Below are 21551 nucleotides of genomic sequence, written 5' to 3' on the forward strand. Positions count from 1 at the left end.
CACAGCAGATGAAAAAACCCTATGTATTTCCATTTTAATGTGTGAATACAAAGAGCAGAATCTTTGTCATTTCTTTCTTTTTCTTTGTACGACTGTACTCCTTCCACATTTGCATTTGCTTTTTGTTGAAGCAATGTTGGAGCAACATTACAACAACATTTCAAATTATTCAGAATGTCAAATAAGATTTTATCATGTTTCTAAAATTTAAAAATTGACACCAACAAAATATTTTATTGAGAAAAATGAAAAGTACAACAAATGGATGAGAGTTTTTTTTATCACGTGCATAGAATTACACAAAACACTTGGAAAGTGCAGAAATGTGTGGGATCCATAAAAAGAGGACTTGTCTCTGTTCTTGTTCTTCTTGTTCATAGGAGAAGAAGAAGAAAAGGATGAAGCATGGAAAAAGGCCTGAATATATTATCAATTGCACTAAAAAAAATAAGTTGTAGAAATATTTTCATGCCTTATATTGTCCTTGATTCTTAAGGATTTTAAAATTATGCATGGTATAAGTTTGAGCCTTTTTAATTTTTTTATCATGATAAATATAATTTCAGCCTAAAAATATATGTAATAATAAATACATATATGCCCTAGTTATACTCAAGTTGGTAATGTTGTTTGTCTTTTATGTACATACAGGTTTGGTGATAAGCAACATTTACAACAACATTTCAAATTACTTAAAATGTCAAATAAGATTTTATCATGTTTCTAAAATTTTAAAAATTTGACACCAACAAAAAGTTTATTGAGAAAAATGAAAAAAAATAACTAAACAAATGGATTAGAGGTTTTTTTTTTTACTGCATAGAATTACATAAAATATTTTTAACTTATTTGTGTATTTTTATCATTGATAGATTTTTATAATTTACTATAACCCATTAAGTTCGCTAAAAAATCTATTGTTACTATTATTTTAATTTATGTTTTTAATATAAAATATTATTATATTAATTTTAGAATTATCAAAATGAAAGTGTTTTCTGTTGGGATGCCAAAAAGAGTTTTGGACTCTGATACTTGACATCACACAATACAATAAACATATCCACTTCAACTATAGATAAATTAATATTTTAATTATATTTAATTTATTTTTTAATTTAAAATATTATTATATTATTATAATGATATGTACCTTTACTTCTACTTTTTTGCTTACTTGTTTGTTTGTTGGTGTCATGGGATGTTAGGCCAAATTCTATAATAATTGAGTATTTTTATATACTCTCCTTTTGTAACTTTTGTTACGGTTCATTTTATACAGGAGCGAGTAGGTTGTCTCATATAAATTCTATTGCCTTTATTTTGGTCCATTTACTCTCTTTTTTTTTCTTTCTTGGGAAGTGACTTTCTGCATCCCATAATTTAAAACCAAACTTCTATATAATTCGAAAATTCATTTTTATTATTTCAAAATTACATTCCATAATATATAATACAAAATATAAAAAATATATTTTTGACTGTATACACTAAAAAAAAATATCAAATAGAAACCAATTTTTAGATACCAAAATAATTAGTTATAATAGAAACTAAAATAGAGACCATTTTATAAACTAAACAAAAGAATTGGTTTCTAAATTAGTTTTTATTATTGTTAAATAGTTTTTAAATTGATATTTAATTAGTAACTAAGATTTTAACTACCTAAAATGGTCGCTAATTTAGTTACTATCGCAACTAATTATTTTAGTTTCTACAAATTGGTTTTTATTTCATGATTTTCTTGTAGTGATATATCAGAATAAATATTTTAGATTATACATTTTAAAATATAACAATTTTAGATTGTATTTTGCTAATTTCCGAAATATACAATTTGAAATCTAATTTTTTTTATCAAAATATATAATTTGAATTTTTTTTTGTTCTTTTTAATATTTGATATTTTTTATCATTAATTTTGAATGCAATTAATTTATTTTAAAGAGTCATTTTTTATTTTAAACACAAATAATTTGTTTAATACAATGATTTTTTTAATAGTAATAATATTTATCTAAAATACATATAATAAATGATAATAATATCTAATATATTAATGATACATACTTTTAGAATATCTTGCTAAATTTGAATACAAAATTGATGTGCATTGGAAAACTTGTTAAGAAGTGGAATTATGTCCTTATTGTACTTGATTCCTCAGACAATGTACTGATTTTATCTTATCTTGAAGTACATTCTCTCACATGTCACCCACATTGAATCACGCCGCATTGCAAATTGCAAGGTGTCAGTGGCATTCATTCAAATTGCATTAAACGTGTCTTCTGGAATCCTCTTCTCCTCTAAAACTCTTTCATTGTACATGTTGTTTCAGTGGTTATTTCAGTGATAGTTTCGTTGTTGTTGTGTGATGTTGCAGTAGGCCAAAGTTCAGTGTGTTATAATAAATTCAGTATTTTTATATACTCTCCTTTTATGAATTTTGTTACGTCACTTTCTAATGGGAAAATATATTAAATAAAAAGAAGAGCATATTTTTATAATTTATATAATTTTTTATGTGATGAATTTAAAAATAAATATATATAATAAAAGATAGATATGTAATAATTAAATGATATGGAAAAAATATTTTAATTGATGTAATTTTATTATATATTTAGATTGTAACCTTTAAGACTAAAGTGAAACCTGACTTAAATGTAAATTATATACAAAACAAATGTAAGACTAAAGTGAAACCTAATGTAAATTATATAGAAAACATTTACGGTCATCCTTACCAACCTAAAACCAAAAGCTTCTAAAGTAAATATATTTATTTTATTTTCGTATTCATCTAAATCAGTAATTAGGTATATGTAATTAGACTGTAAAATTTCTATTATTGTGGAAATCCACACCTTTTAAATATGATTCACAAAAGTAAATTAACTTAAGTATATGATTTAATGCATACAACAAAATAAATAAATTAACTTAAGAAATAAAATGAATGAATATTCATAATAGGACTTTAATCAAGTCCTTCATATCTTTAATACTTTAAATCACCAACTTTTATTAGCTTTTGTCTTACCTGGTTGCAAGACAAATACCCATCATTCCTTAATTTCAACTTCAATGTACTCTCAAGATTCACACAACATTTTTTATCACTTAATCCATTAGCGCGACACAGAAAACGACATAATCCTATAAAATTAGGATAAATAAGGGTTAGATGCTTAACCCTAATGTGTCAGATTGAGAGGAAAACATCTTAGAGTGAATTGTAACACAATTGGGAAAATGGAAAGTGCTAGAAGTATGCGTGATTAATTATACCCTTTGAGATTGAGAGTAATCTGCTCAAACTCTTATGTACTGAGGTTGTAAGGACCGAGAAAAATAGTCTTAGAGTAGAAATGGTATAATTAAAATGACACCTGAATATTTTATTATTAAAGTGAAAAAGCTATGTAAATAAAAAATTAGTTATTCAGGTTTCATTTTAAAAGAACCACCATCTCTCTAGAAGTTTCCTTTTCCTTTCCTCTTCCTTCTCTCTAAGATTCTGACCTCCTCGCTCATCTGTTTGACGATCGGTGTCTACCATTAGACTCCTGGAAGCGAGATCTACAAGACTGCCCGATCAGACATCTTTGATAGAGTAAGTTCATTTTTGTTCCCCTTTTCCTTTTCCTCTCCCTTCTTTCTAAGATTCTGATCTCCTCGCTCATCAGTTTGACGATCGGAGTCTGCCATTAAAATGTTTGAATGATAATATAAATGAGTTGAACTGTTTGTGAATATTTTGTTGAATTGCTTAAATGAGATGTTTGATGAGAAGTGGTTGTTTGATTTTAGATGATGATTGATTTAGAAAGCATATATTTGGAACTTAATTATGTGTTTAAGTGAATTTTTAGATATAATTGAATTGTTTAGAAAATTTTAAAATATTTATATGATTAGTGAATAAATTGTTGTGTGATTTGGAAATTCTAAACTTTGGTATGATTTGATTGTGTGATTTGGATATTGTGAGAGTCAGAATAAGAATTTTAATCAAGACATAGTATTTTCAGGAAAGAAAATACCGTGTTAAGATTGTTTAGGATGTGCATTGACTAGGGATTCGTCTAGAAGGAGATATACTGACTCTCCTGAGATAATAGAATCATATAGATGAAGTTATTCAGGTGGTGAGAGTCGAAGGAGGTTCATATGAATGGGTAAGTTGTTTGAAAGATAATTAACTTGACCTGTTATATGAATTAACTCTGTCATACTAGGAAAGAGACGATATTGAGATTATTTATGTGCATAGTTGTGTGAATTTCATAGTGAGATAGTATGACATGTGCAGATCTCTGAGTCTAAGTCAATGCACGAGTCTTCCGAAAGTAGACTCAAGTGTCTATGGATTGTGAGTCAGTAGATGACTGACATGAGAAAGATGAATATTGAAATTGTTGATAGACACTTGATGGTTATGTGAAATGTTTAAGAAATTGTATGAGAATTTATGAATTTTGTGTATTAATTTGAAATTTAAATTATATAGAAAATTTTGTTTTAGCTAGCTTACCCTGTTATTTGTTTGTGTTTGTTTCTTTATCTGTGATGATTGTACACGAGAGCAGATGAGATTGTAGGTAATAGAACTCCTAAGTGAACAGCTGGAGGATGTGATAGTTTTAATTTGAATGCTATGTTTGCTTTTAAAACTTTTGATGTATATATTAAAATCCCTATGAAGAGGGATATTTGTTTTATATTCATATGTTAAGTAGATAGTGTTTGTTTTACTTTTATTTTATTATATATATATATATGGATAAAAATTTTGGGATGTTACATTTTGGTATTAGAGCATTTCATTCTTAGGATGATCTGAGGGTAGTGGGTTCATTGTGTTTCTTCTGCTTATAGATAATTGTTTAAGTCTAAATTAAAAACATAGTGTTATAAATGAAAATTTTAGTATTAAGAATGAAAATATCTTGATAAAGTAGGTGCACACTCATAACTGAATCGAGATGATTCTCTATCTTAATTCTAAAAGTTTGATGTTGAGCATATATTAAATTTTTGCGTGATTTATTTCATTTTATTAAGTGTATGTGTATTTGATTGAAAGCTATCTTTTAGATTAACAGTTTTACACCAATAATTATTTTGGTGTAATACTTTATATTAAAAGTATTATGATTTTGTTCATAAACTCAAATTCTAGATGATTTTGAGACGTTTGCCTTTTTAAGATCTAGATGTTATCTTCTAAATGAATTGATTCTTTATCAATTTAATTTTATAGGAATAGGAATAGAAAACAATAGTTTAAATGTTTATGACAGTTCGTTTTCTCTTTGTTTGGTGTATTTAGCTGTGTGTTAATTGGTGTAGTTTTATTATTCTATTTTGACATGTTAATTCATTGAAAGTCAATCTTGGACAAGGTATAGTATACAACTGAAATTTGAGTTTGGGGAAGATGAACATGTGATTAAAAGTCTCATTATCTATGTTAAATGTGTGTCTAGTGTTTCTGTTATGTTACCAATGTTCTTCCATTGAATGTCATGCTGCCATTTATTTCAATTATGTCTAACTATGTTGTTACTTGTGTTTTCTTTCTGGCAAATACTAAGTTTTGTACAGTTTTAGTCCAATGCATGATATAAATATTGGAAGTGACACCTTCACATTTAGAGGGGTGTTTGTCCATATATCATTGTTGTAATTTATATATTATTGTAAAATATAGTCTTCCAATGATCTGATATGCCCTGTTAGTACACATGCTAGAGATTAATTCTGCTATTTTCTTGGAGTTCAGGGTCATTGGTGTTATATATCAAGGATTGGTGTTATATATCAGGGATTGGCTTGTGACATTTTCTTAAAAATAAATTATGTTTTACTCTATTTAAATGATTGAATTGTATTACTCTATTTTAAATCCATATTTTCGAAAATAATGTTTTAATGTTTATAGTTTGGTATATCCAAGTTTAAAATTAGATATTCTTTTTCTAACTTCCTTTTTTATGAAAATTTTTGTTGCCATAGGTAAATTGGATTGTAACCTTTAAGACTAAAATGAAATCTAACATTATATGTAAATTATCTAGAAAACATTTAAGGTCATCCTTACCAACCTAAAAACAAAACAAAAGCAAAAGCTTCAAAAGTAAATATATTTATTTTATTTTCTTACTCATCTAAATCAGTAATTAAGTATATGTAATTAGACTGTAGACTTTCAGTTATTATGAAAATCCACACCTTTTAAATATGATTCACAAAAGTAAATTAACTTAAGTATATGAATTAATGCATAGTACAACAACAAATTAAATAAATTAACTTAGGAAATAAAATGAATGAATATCATAATAGGATTTTAATCATGTCCATCATATCTTTAGTACTTTAAATCACCAATTTTTATTAGTTTTTCTCTGGTTGCAAGACAAATAACTTCAATCATCATTTCCTAAATTGAACTTCATTCTAGTCCCAAGAGTCACATAACAAACTTCGTATCATGCATAGGTTAAAAGATAAAGTCAAAATAATATGTAGAATTTAACATTTCAAATCTAAAATAATATTTAATTTCATACATACCTCTTTTGTGCCAATAATATTTAATTTCAAATAAACTTAAATATGAATATTACTTGACGACTATATTGTGATCTTGCAATCACTTTTGACTTAGATCTTAACTTTGACTCATTTGGTATAATTCTAGAAATATAGTTTACATCATTATTAATTTAGTATAATCCTGGTTTATTATTCATTCCGTTTAAATTATATCAACTAAATAAAGAAAATGAAAGAATACATTCTTCATAAATTTTCCTTAAATTCCTTTATATCTATTACATCATCGTTAATTAATAACATATAATCACTACAAGAAAAACGCGAATTACATACAAAAAAATTTAACCACTACACCAAACAAATTCTTTAGTATTATTATGATTTTTATTATACTTATTATTATTAATAATATTAACAATATTAATAATATTAACAATATTAACATATGAATCACATTTAATTTATCTATAATCTACTTGAATCTAAACATAATTTATTATATTATCTATTAGTATGAACCACATTTAATATATGTCATACTCATAGTCATCATATTACCTATTACATTAAAATCAACTATCATATTAATTATTTTTTTACGATCATATTGACTTAATTAAGTTCATTATAGGTAGTTGGTTTTACTTGTGTGTTATAGTAAAGAATATTGTCAACAAACAATATTATCTTTTAACTTAGAATGATGACTTTTACATTAACTATTAATTAAATCTCTAATATAGATTACTAGTTAGCTTATCATTATAGTTTAAACTATATTAATTATTCCATAAATCTATGTAAAAAGTTGTTACTAACTAACCTTTTCTACTAATATATAAATCATAATGACAAAGTGATTAAATAATTTATAATTTAAAATATTTTAAAAATTATACATTATATTAATTTTAATCTATGTAAGTAAATATTTGAAAATAAGATTTTTTTTATTGACAAAGAATAAAAAAAATTAAAGGAAACATTTTAAGGATATTTCAATCCTTATACAAGAATCTCAAATCAGAAAAGAAGTGTAAGATACAAGCACCTATATAGTCATCTAACAAAAACTTCACAACTACATATAATATGTATTTATAGTATTAAAGTTATATTAATATTATATAATTTCTTCCTTTTTTTCTCTATCTATCTATATCTGGATAAAAGTAATATTACTCAAGTCAAATAAAACTACTATACACACACAATAAATATCTAAATGTATATTTATATCAAAATTAATATTAATAATATGAATATAATATTGATAATATGAATATAATATTAATAATATGAATAATATTAATAAATATGAATAATATTAATAAATATTAATAATATTAATAAATATTAATAATATGAATATAATTTATTTTATTATTATTATTATTATTAATTATATTAATATGTATAAATTATATTAATAATAATAAGTATAATAAAAATGATAATATGATAAGAACTTGTCTAGTCTAGTGGTTAATGCTTCCCTGATCACTGGAATTAGTAATAATGAAAAAATTAAAAAATAAATTTTTTACATTACATACGGATTCAGAATCCGTATGTAACGCTTACCTACGACAATTTTACATACGGATTTTTGTCCGTATGTAATCCGTATGTAAACCTGTTTTACATACGAATTTTGGGTTACATACGAATTTTGTCTGTATGTAATTCCAATTTTTCTTGTAGTGAATTGTGACATGAGTTAGATATAGAAACTGACATGATCCTAAAATTTTAAATTAAATAATCCTAATTGTTTTGGATTCACAACTAACATAAACTAACATAAAAATTTAAACTAAAATAGTTCTTTGAAGAAATATTATATTTCCTATTATAGGCTTAATCTTTGCTTTTGCTAGGGGAATTATTGTGATCTTTGAATTATATTTTTCTTTCCAATAAATTAAAATTGTTGTTGCTTAGAATCTCACAACCAATTACTTCACCATTACATTAAAAAATAGTCAGTCAATTTTTATAGTTTATTAATAGTCTAATAGATCATATCTAACTGTTAGAATAGAGTAAACAATAAAACATTACCAATAAGAATAATGAGACATCAACATACAAGAATTTATTTAGGTTCACCCAAACTCATATTAATACTGGTTAGAGTTGGTCTGGGTGCTGGCGATGTTATGTCGGTTGACGCTTTTTTAGGTGTATGATGTCTTGTTTTTATGTATAAGGGTTGGATCACCCCTGAAGTGGTTCCTATTTATTTATTTATTTATTTATTATTGCTGATAAAAAAAAGTTTCCTTAAATAATTGCTTAATAGTTTCCATTAACTAAATCACTTGGTTATAACGAGTATTCTCACATTTTTAGGTTATAATGAACATTTTCACATCTCCAAGTTACAACAGGTATTTTCATCTTTCTAGGTTACATCTTCTTAACATCCCTCTAAGATTAAGAATTCTCAAGAAAACAAAGAACACTCTCAAAAGAGAGCACAAACAAAGTTCACAAGTGTATAGCTTCACATTGTGAAAAATTACAATGTTTTAGCACTCAACCCAATAGATTAAACATTCTAACAATTTGACTAAAGCTCATTATAGCTCTTGTATTTTCAATGTGATCACTTGTATAACTTTTATTCCTTGACTTACCTTGCTTTTGTTCTTTACCTTCAATCCCTTTATATAGCTTTTCAAATTTGTCCTTTGATATTTGAATTGGTTAATTTTGAATTTTGTAATAGCTTCCTATCTTCATCTTTTTGGTGCTAGACACTCAAAACAAAAATCTTGAATTTCACTAATACAAAAGATACATTTAATGACGACTTATTATGACGATTATATTTTACCTGTCATAATAAGTGAAGCGGTGGCTCAATGGTAATTATAAAAGAACTTATTATATAGTTTATCAAAAAACCATCATAATAAATATATTTTATATCTTTTAATAAAGAACCATCATAATAAATATATTTTATATCTTTTACTATGACACCTGTCATAGTAATTTTGTTTTTAGAGTTTTACCTTTTTACTAGTTCATCTCTCCATTCCTCCACTCACATTGTCTCCGTATTCAACAAATGTTCATGCTTATGCTTTTTTACTCACATCTTCCTACTCTCTTTGCCTCTCTACGTAAGTTTAGTTCTTCTCTTTTCCTAATTTCATTCTCCCTAATTTCTCATGTGTGCTTTGTGTTGTGGATGTTTCAAATAGATTTCCAAAGTGTTAGAGACATTGAAGGTCTACACATCTCTCTGAAATTTGCAAATTTGTATCGTCAAAAATTTTCTGCTGCTTGTGCTTTCATTGCGTTCAACATGTATTTCTTCACTGCAAAGCTCGTTCCATTTCTTCTTTTTGTGTCTTCCATTGTGCTCAACAAGTATTTTTAGTTGAAAAATATTATTCTAGTAGAAACTTTTTAGTATGTAATAAATTTGAAGTTGGGAAAAAAGAGAATGGAATGGAAGATTTAGGAGAAGGAGTGAATGAGAGCAGTGCTGGGAGGAGTGTGTTGTAGCATGAGTGTCCAGAAATGGGAATAGGGAAGCGCGAAAGTGACAGGCATGGTGCGCAGAATTTTTCAGAGATGTACGGATTTACTTTTTCTACTTTTTACACTTTTTACACTTTTTTCACTTTTTGATTTTCATTGCCCACGTAGGATTTTTTAATAATAATATTACTATCTTTTATTTAGTCAATTATAATGTAATCTTTAAATATTATACTATATATATATATATATATGTGTGAATAACTTGAAAGTCTAATATCTAAATATTATATTATATTTAATTTGGGTATATTCTGTATTGGTTTAAATTTTTGAACAAACAAAATTTAGAGGCAATTAGAATTTGTCCTCTAAAGTGGTTTGTGCAATTAATATGAATGTCTTCCCAAGAAAGGTGACATGACAGTAATTCATAATGACAAAAATGAGTTAATTCCAACAAGAACAGTCACAGGTTGGAGGATGTGTATTGATTATAGAAAACTCAATCAAGCCACAAGAAAAGATCATTTTCCATTACCCTTCATGGCAGGCAAAGCTTATTACTGCTTTTTGGATGGTTATTCAGGTTATAATCAAATTGTTGTAAATCCAGAAGATCAAGAAAAAACTGCTTTCATTTGTCCTTTTGGTATTTTTGCATATAGAAAGATGCGATTTGGATTGTGTAATGCTCCAGCAACTTTTCAAAGATGCATGTTTGCTATTTTTGCAGATCTATTAGAAAAGGGCATTGAAGTTTTCATGGATGATTTTTCTGTTTATGGAGCTACTTTTAGTTCTTGTTTGAAGAATTTAGATACCGTACTAAAACGGTGTGTGGAAACCAATCTTGTCCTCAATTGGGAAAAATGTCACTTTATGGTGAAAGAAGGTATAGTTTTAGGACACAAAATCTCTAGCAAAGGTATTGAGGTAGATAGAGCCAAAGTTGAAGTTATTGAAAAACTACCTCCACTAGTCAACATCAAAGGAATCAGAAGTTTTCTGGGTCATGCTGGTTTTTACAGGAGATTCATCAAGGATTTTTCAAAGATTGCAAAACCTCTCTGCAATTTACTAAATAAGGATACTCCATTTAATTTTGATGAAATTTTTTTAATTGCTTTTAAGAATTTAAAAGAAAAACTCATTTCTGCACCCATAATCACTGCACCTAATTGGCTTTATCAATTTGAACTGATGTGTGATGCTAGTGATTATGCAGTAGGAGCAGTATTGGGGCAAAGAAAAGAGAAATTTTTTCATGTGATACACTATGCAAGTAAAGTCTTAAATGATGCTCAAAGTAATTATACAACTACTGAAAAAGAATTGCTTGCTATAGTGTATGCACTAGAAAAATTTAGATCTTACCTTATTGGTTCTAAAGTGATTGATTTTACTGACCATGCTGCAATTAGGTACTTGTTGACAAAATCAGATTCCAAGCCAAGACTAATAAGATGGATTCTTCTGCTACAGGAATTTGATTTAGAAATAAAGGATAAAAAGGGCAGTGAAAACAATGTGGCAGATCACCTATCAAGACTTGCAAATGAGGAAGTAACTGCACTTGAATCAGAAGTGATAGATGAGTTTCCTGATGAAAAACTCCTTGCAATTCAAGAAAGGCCATGGTTTGCAGATTTGGCAAATTTTAAAGCTGCAGGGGTAGTTCCTGAAGATTTTGGATGGCATCAAAAGAAAAAGTTTTTCAAAGATGCTAATCACTATGTATGGGATGATCCTTATCTATTCAAAATTGGTGCAGATAATTTGATAAGGCGATGTGTTACAAGAAATGAAGCTAAAAATATTCTATGGCATTGTCACAATTCACCATATGGAGGTCATTTCAATGGACAAAGGACAACAACTAAAGTGTTACAATCTGGATTTTATTGGCCAACTCTGTTCAAAGATACACATGAACATGTTCAGAAGTGTGATAGTTGTCAAAGAATTGGAGCTATTACAAGAAGGCATGAAATGCCATTGCAGAACATTCAAGAAATTGAAATATTTGATTGTTGGGGAATTGATTTTATAGGACCACTGCCATCATCATTCTCAAATGAATATATCTTACTAGCAGTTGAGTATGTCTCTAGATGGGTGGAAGCAGTTGCAACTCAGAAAGCTGATGCCAAAACTGTAATCAAATTTATCAAGAGAAATATTTTCACCAGGTTTGGTGCTCCTAGAGTTTTGATAAGTGATGGAGGTTCACATATTTGTAATGCTCAACTTCAAAAGGTTTTAGAACACTATGGAGTTAGACATAAAGTAGCAACAACCTACCATCCTCAAACTAATGGTCAGACAGAGGTTTCTAACAGGGAAATTAAGAAGATTTTGGAAAAAACAGTATTTTCTTCCAGAAAGGATTGGTCTAACAAGCTTGAGGAAGTTCTCTGGGCTTATAGAACAACATTTAAGACACCTACATCTCTATCTCCATTCCAATTGATTTATGGTAAAGCATGTCATCTTTTGGTAGAACTGGAACACAAAGCATACTGGGCAATCAAGTTTCTAAAATTTGATCATAAAGTTGCTGGAGATAAGAGAAAAGTGCAACTTCATGAACTTGAAGAAATGAGATTCAATGCTTACCAATCTTCAAAACTTTATAAAGATCGAGTCAAATTTTATCATGACAAAATTTTTTTGAAAATAACTTTTGAACCAGGTCAATTGGTGTTGTTATTTAATTTCAGGTTGAGGCTTTTCCCTGGAAAACTCAAATCAAAATGGTCAGGACCATTCCAAGTCAAACAAGTAAAACCATATGGAGCAGTGGAATTGGAAGATCCTGTCTCAAAAAGAAGTTGGGTGGTTAATGGACAAAGATTGAAGCATTATTTTGGTGGTGAAGTTGAAAGGCACACCACTATGATCCAATTCAATGATCCTTAAGTAAATCAGGTGTCAAGCTATATGACGTTAAACGAGCGCTTGCTGGGAGGCAACCCAGAGTTTTGTTTTGAAATGTGTTTTTAATTTTGTTTTGATTTAGTAGTATGTTTTAACATTTGATGTTTTTAAAACCAGTTTGATATGTGAAATGGTCATGTAGGTTTGAAATGTTTGGTGAAATGAATGGATGAAAGAAAGCTTAGAAAGGTTTGAAACTTTTGGTAAAAACAAAATGAAAATTTTCAAGAAAATTTCATTGCAGGCTAATTTTAGCTTAAGCTAGAATCTTTAGCTTAAGCTAGATATGAAGAAAAATAAAGAAATTTTGTTCTGCAATTTTCGCCTGAGCTAAAATGATCTAGCTTGAGCTAGAGTAAATCTGTTGCTTTCTGCAAAAATTTAGCTTAAGCTAAAAAGAGCTAGCTTGAGCTAGAGCAAATTTGTTGCTCTCTGCCAAAATTTAGCTTAAGCTAAAATGATCTGGCTTGAGCTAGAGCAAATTTGTTGCTCTCTACCAAAATTTAGCTTAAGCTAAAAAGAGCTAGCTTGAACTAGAAAACTCTATTGCTCTCTGCCAAAATTTAGCTTAAGCTAAAAAGAGCTAGCTTGAGCTAGAAAACTCTGTTGCTCTCTGCCAAATTTTAGCCTGAGCTAAGAAGATCTAGCCTAAGCTAGTGGGATTTCTAAAAAAAAAAATAAAATTTGCAGCATTTTAAAAAATAACATTTTAAAAACCCTGCACCCTAATACAATTTCATAAGCGCCTTTTGTTCTAAAAAAAATCTCAAAGCTTCCATCTACATAACCATTCTCAAACAAACATTTCATCTACATTGCCATTGTCAAGGTAAGTAATTACTCTTCTCCTTAATCATTTTCACTACCATTTCCATTCAATCAAGTCCAGACATGTGTGTTTCTGCTGGTTCCATTTCACAGTTTCGATATTTTTGAAAGATTCAATCTTTTTGAAATTTTAATGTCTTGATGTTGAATAGGATTGTGGAATAGGATAATCAAAGTTAAGTACGGTTTCCATGGATAAAATACCAAAACAAAAAGTACTCATTCAATTTCATTTTATCCATTGCATATCAAGTGTTTGTTGAAATGCCAATCAAATAAAACACTTTGATTTTGAGAAATGTTATTTTTATATATGCAGGAAGATGGGTCGTACCAAAACTTCACCAGCTATTAACCCAACACGGTCTAACAAAGGCAAAAGAGCTAGAGTTGAGTCACCTAGCCCACCAAGAAATATTGAGCCAACAAAAGACAAGAAACAAAGATATGAAAAGCTGAAAAGTTGGGCCTTCATTTCAAAAAGGAAGGTAATACTTTTGCCTCAACAATTTGATTCCTTTTTGAATGGACTACTGCAGAGAAATTGGACAAAGCTGGCAGACCCATATCCAAAGTATGATCCAAACATAATTCTGGAATTTTATACAAATGTTTGGGTTGAAGGTCAAAATAATTTGAGGGCCAAAGTGAAGGGTAAATGGGTCTACTATGACAAGAACGCTATCAACCATTTTTTAGGAAATCCATTACCCGATAATGAGGAATGTGCTTATCAAGCAATCAAAGATTCAAAAGATGAATGGTTCAACGAGAGAGATATTGTAAAAAAATTGTGCATTCAAAATAAATCATTTCAGACAGGATCCATTGGGCACTCATTAACGATCAAAAGAAAAGACATGAAGACTCTAGCCCAGGTTTGGATGACTTTTCTCTTGGCAAATATTATACCTTTAGGACATGTTTCAGATTTGAATTTACCTAGATGTCAATTGCTATATTCTATCATGAGAGATGACTATAATGTTGATGTGGCTCAAATCATATCTGATCATATCTATAAAACTGCAAGGCTGGAAATAAATAAAAATAATGAAAAAGCTAAAGGTTCGTTAGGCTTTCCAGCACTCATTATAGCTCTATGTGAAAGTCAAGGGGTGGCAGTGAATCCAACAATAAAAATCAGACCTGCCATTGACAAAAAATTCATTGATCAAGATTGTATCAATCTTGAAGAAGCTCATCAACAACCACATCCTCCGCATCCAGCAGATCAACCTTCTACGGTTCCTTCAGCACAACATTCTGCAACTCCAATCACAATGGAGCATATCATGGAATATATCAGAGCTTCAACAGAGCACATCCAACAACAGAATGCCTCCAACCATAAAGGCATTTTGTACATTCAACAAGGCCTTTACCATGCTTCATCTCAAGGTCAAACTAATCCATGGATGACACCCGCTGAGTTTAATGATTATTTATCTTGGCCCGGGGACAGGCACAATTTTTCAGGGGAAGCAAGAGCTTCTAGAGGTGAATCTGAAATGAGAGCTGGACCATCTGGAGCAACAGAAGATGAAGATCCAAACCAAGTTCAGAATGATGATGTTGGCACAGAGAGGAACAAAGTCATAAGAGGAGATTGATACTTCTCATGCTGAATGATTAGAAAACTGGTTTTATCTTCTTCTTTTTTTAACTTTAATTTCAGTATTAATTTAGTTTAAGTAGTTTAATTTAGTAAGTTGACTTTAGCAGTTTGGTTTAATATTTCTTACTTTAGATTTTGTTGATGACAAGCTTAAGTTAGTATAATGGTTGATGTTTGCATATTTTGTGAAGTGAAATCTTGTATATAGATAGATGATGGTATAATTTTTTGGAAAAAGAAATCAAACCATAGTTCTAAATTAGAACAACCAAATGGATTGATCAGGGATTTAATATGAAAAAGAATTTGTGGATGGAACTATCACTCAAATTAAGAAAGGATAGTAATGTGTAAAAGTTGGAACAAGGTAAATAGTTGAAAACAATGTCTGAGAACAAATGAGGAGTTGAAATTAGCCAACCAAGTGAGAGTGTGAAACCTTTAAACAGTTTGAGAGACTTTCACTAGTGAAGAGTTAATTGAGGTTGCCTAATTTTCTAGTCAATTTGCATCACAAAATCAAATATGGAGATGATTGAGGCATGTTTAATAGAGTTGGAGGTGAGAAAACTCAGAGCCAAACAACTAACATTTGCAATATATGATGAAATGTGCAGAAAAATAACCCTTTTTTAGCCGAATTTGTTTTATTGCACCCTAACTTCTGATATACATATATTGTCCTACCTTGTGGTATGCTAACAAAAGGAGAGCATAGGTGCAATTCAAATTTCTATAATTAAAAGACTTAGGTTTGGTGTGGCTGCTGGGATTTTAAGAATGGAAAAAAAAGGGGGGAATGAAAAAATTATCTAAATTCTCATTCTCTTTTCTAGAGAAAAGAAAAAAGAAAGAAAAAGAAAAACAAAGGGTATTACAAGAATATAGAAAAGAAGCAATGCGAATGAATCTTATGGAAGGGATAATGAATAACACAATTAGAAATTGAATTGCAAATATGCTATAATCTTTTGTTAAGTGTGCATTTTGTTATCCTGGAAAAACCAAATTTTCTTTGTAACCCAGCCTCATTACAACCTGAAAAAGACCTCAAGATCTATGTTTATGAAAGTGTTTGTAATCAACTCGAAATGAAGGGTAACCTTAAATTAGCTTGGAAATCAGTGAAAAGAGGGGGAAAACACTCACCGGTGAGGAATGAAGAGAGAAATTCCTTAGTTTGATTCTCAGTGAAGAGTAACAATTGTTTACCTTGGAAATTGAATACATTCTTATCTTGTCTTGGTTTGAATTGATAGGAAACACCACAATTTTTTTGTTGAATTATCTTGTGCTCTTTCCATGAAGTTGTTTTGATATTAAACTATAGATTTGATTTCTAAGGATTTTGGGGAAGAATGAACTCATATTTTTTTGGGATTCAATTACTTTGCTTGAGGATAAGCAAGATTCTAGGTTGGGGGGAATTTGATAAGTGCCAATGTGTAGTTTTTATGATTGAGAAAATTGAACACTTTGGAACTTAATTGTTGCTTAATGTAAGAAAATTACCCTAATCTGAGAATTATTGAATCTGATTATATATTTTGAACCAAGAAACAAATGAAGAAATTTAATCTCAATTTTTGTGTAAATTACAGATGAATATGAAGCATTGAAAGAATTATTCAAGCTGGCATTGAAAAAAAAGAAGTAAAAACTTAATTGGATCACAAGAAGATTTAGCTCAAGCTAAAACTGTCCAGAGTTGATTAAAGGTGTAGCACAATTCTAGCCCAGGCTAGAATTGCTAACTCAAGCTAAAGCTGTCCAGAGTTGATTAAAGGTGCAGTACTGATCTAGCTCAGGCTAGAATCGCTAGCTCAAGCTAAAAATGCACCAAAAGATTTAGCTTAAGCTAAATTGGCTAGCTTAAGCTAAAGTTGATTATATAAATTTTGAAACCCAACTCAAAAGGAAGCGATGGAAAAAAGATTGGGTTTTTATAGAGAGAGACTAGTGAGAGAAAGAGAAGAAACCTCTGTTCTTAGGAGAAGAACTTGCTCAGATCAGCCCTTCTTATGCAACCCAAATCAAGAATGAAGATTGGAGGAGCTGTCATGAGTGGCTAAGTTCTCTCTAACTTGGGATTGAATGTAATTTACCTTGATCAAATGTATTCTTGGTGATATATATATATATATATATATATATATATATATATATATATAATATTCTCTTTTCTACTTGTTCTTGGTATTTTCGTTTTATGCTTATTGCTTGATTCTGTCTGATCAATGGAGTCTTGATTTTGATCCTTAAATTTAACTGGAAAGTACCTTTAAGGACCTGAAATAGACGAAAATACTTGATAACTTGTAATGCTAGGAATAGATTCCAGGTTATTGATTGCATTATAATTTTGTTCCTAAAGTTGGATAATTTGTTAAATATCTGAGGAATCAGTGTTTAAGAAATTATCTTATGAATTTCATCTGTGAGGAATCAAGGTGAATGACTTTAAATTAAGCATCAAGAATAAGTAGTTTTGGGTATTATATAGTGTATTATTCAAAATACAGATGATTGAGATAAACGCAATTCAATCCCAAGTATCTTTCTCTATATTTGATAAGTTGGTTTTGTTACATCCTGAATCAAACCCTAACTCTTCGAGTTATTTGTGAAATCTTTAATTTTGTTATGAACAAAGTCTTAAAATTATTTTCTATACTTAATGAGTTTTACAACAGAACATCTTAATTAGAATTGTTCTCTGTGGTTTCGACATTCATACTTTAAAGAGTATTATATTACAATAATTCGGTACACTTGCCGAGAAAAATATCAACAGTTAGGATAACTATTGTGGTCTTTGAATTATATTTTTCTTTCCAATAAATTAAAAATGTTGTTGCATAGGTATCTCAGAACCAATTACTTCACCACTATATTAAGAAATAGTCAACCAATTACTATAGTTTATTGATAGTCTAATAAATCATCTAACAAGAAGAATGGAGTAAACAAAAAAATATGAGCAATAAGAATAACGAGACATCAACACATAAGAATTTATCTTCACCCCAACGTATACTACATCAAATTTCCTTAAACAACTGCTTAATAGTTTCCACTAACTAAATCACTTGGTTACAACCAATATTCTCACCGCTTTAGGTTACAACGAATATTTGCACATCTTCAAGTTACAAGTATTCACATCTTTCTAGGTTACACCTTCTTAACACCCCTCTAAGATTAAGAATTCTCAAGAAAACAAAGAATACTCTCAAAAGAGAGCAAAAACAAAGTTCACAACTGTATAGCTTCACATTGTGAAGAATTACAATGGTTTAGCAGTCAACAACCAATAGGTTAGACATTTTAAGAATTGGACTAAAGCTCATTGTAGCTCTTGTATTTTCAGCGTGATCACTTGTATAGCTTTTATTCCTTGACTTGCTTTTGTTCTTTACCTTCAATCCCTTTATATAGCTTTTCAAATTTGTCCTTTGATATTTGAATTGGTTAATTTTGAATTTTGTAATATCTTCATCTTTTTGGTGCTAGACACTCAAAACATAAATCTTGAATTTGCAATCTTTTACTTTGTTTTTGCTTTGAATTTGTCTAAGGAACCAATTCAAAAGTATTTGCAATATGATTTAGTAAAAACAAATCAAAACATAATCAGAAAATATTTTTGCTAAAAAAAGAGTAGTTGAGATTTTCAACTTTGTTTCCTTTTTAAAAAATATATTTAGAGATATTCACAACAGATAAAACTTGTTTAAAGAAGATAATTTTAAAAGATAAAATAAAGATATTTTTGTTTCCTAAAAACATGTTAATATCTTATTACACAAAACTTGGAGAATAAAATCTTTTTTGATATAATATCTCTTAAGTTGAACTGTTTTTAGTAGATATATGTATTTAGAAGATTTTATTTTTCATAATTAACTGTTTAAAACAAACATGTTACGTGTTGAACATGTTTGTCAGACCGTCTAACATGAACAAAATTATAGACATTCAGATTGTTTATTATATGTTGCAGCTTTCACTAATCACTATTAGATCATTTAAATCACAAATAAAATATATAATTCAAATCACAAATAAGACATTCAATTTGAATTTTGTTATGCAATCAACTAGTCTTATTATATCGTTTATCATGAACACATGGTATAAGCACTTAAAGGATCTACTGAAAGTTGTTGATGTAGAAACATTGTTTAGAACATTCAAAATAGAAGTGAACAAGTCATTTAGTTTTTGTTATCATAAACTTCATATATAATTTTCTAATGCATCAACATACCATCTAAGCATATTGTCTAGAGTCTTAGAAATTAATAGAATTATTTATAGTTATTAGTTCTTTTTAATTTTCAAAGTTGTATATATTTATAAACACATAAGCAATTTCTTTAAACTATATACCAAATGCACTAAAAAGAATAAGTTGTAGGGATATTTACATGATTCTTAAGGATTTTAAAATTTATATGGTATAAGTTTGAGCCTTTACAATTTATCCTCCCATAAACCAAAATTTTGAATTACCATGACAAATATCATTTCAGCCTACAAGTATATGTAACAATAAGTACATATGCATTAGTTATAAATAGTTAGTTCTTAATTATAAGTACATATTGGAGTATCATACTCAACTGGTATAATGTTGTTTGTCTTTATGTACATATAGGTTAGGTAATAAAAAACATTACTACAACATTTCAAATTACTTAGAATGTCAAATAAGATTTTATCATGTTTCTAAAAAATTTAAAAATTGACACCAACAAAAAAATTTAGGGAGGAAAATGAAAAAGATAGTTTAACATATGGATTAGAGGTTTTTTTTATCACTAGTGCATAGAATTACATAAAATATTCTTATCTTATTTGTGTCATAGATTTTTAAAATTTACTATAACCCGATAACTAAGTTCGTTAAAAAATTTATTGTCTCTAGAATTGTTTATAGTAAAATAAACTATTCAAAAAATCAAATAAAAAATCAAAGAAAATAAATATCATAATATGTTATTTATATATAAATCACATAACTTACTAGTTGTCCTCTGTTGTAAATAAACATGAATTTTTATGGTATGTTTGGATTACGAAGATGATTTGAGAAGAAAGTGTGAAGAAAGTAAGGTATGTAAAGTGGATTTATGAGAAAAAATTATTAGAATTTCCGAGTGATGTGATGGTTTAAAATATAAATTTACAACTTTACTTTTATCTTTAAAAATATTTGAATAATAAAATATGATATATTTTTTATTTATATTGAGTTAATTAAAATTTTATAAATTATTTTCAATATCATTGAATAATTATTTTTGAAAAAAATATTAACTACTTATCAAAACATAAAAAATTTCATTATAAATTAAACTATAATTAAAAAATACATTTTAATAAAAATAAATAATATTCAAATATTTACAATTATTTCTATATTAAATATATTATTATTTTTATATTTGTTTTTTTATAATTAATACTATTATTATATAAATTATCTTTTATTATAAATAATTATATTTATTATTATTATTTTACCTTTATAATTTTAATATGATTATTATTAATATTATTAAAAAAAATTATTTAATATTTTATTTTTTTAAGTATTATAGTTTGAATGTTTTACATGAATTGCTTTAGAAAATTCAAGAATAATTTATCTAAAGAAATCTTTAGACACATGAGAGGAAGAAAACCTATGAATTTCCTCACTCTCAAATCCATCATTTTAATCCCAGAAAATCATTTTCTTTTCCTCTTACACTTTACACTTAGTGACTCGCACAAGCCGAAATTTCTGCAAGTGCAGAAGAAGTACACAAATGTGTGGGATTGACAAAAAGAGGACTTGTTCCTCTTCTTCTGTAGAGACAATTCTTGAGGATTTTAAAATTATGCATGGTATAAGTTTGAGCCTTTACTAATTTATCCTCCCATGAATCTAATTTTTTTCTACCATGACAAATATAATTTCAGCCTTCAAATATATGTAATAATAAATACACGTGCATTAGTAATAAATAGTTAGGTCTTAATTATAAGTACATATGATATGATTGGAGTATCATACTCAAGTTGGTAATGTTGTTGTTTTTATGTA

The sequence above is a fragment of the Phaseolus vulgaris genome, chromosome 10 (genome assembly GCF_051622355.1).
Source record: "Phaseolus vulgaris cultivar YP4 chromosome 10, ASM5162235v1, whole genome shotgun sequence".
Taxonomy (NCBI): Eukaryota; Viridiplantae; Streptophyta; class Magnoliopsida; order Fabales; family Fabaceae; genus Phaseolus; species Phaseolus vulgaris.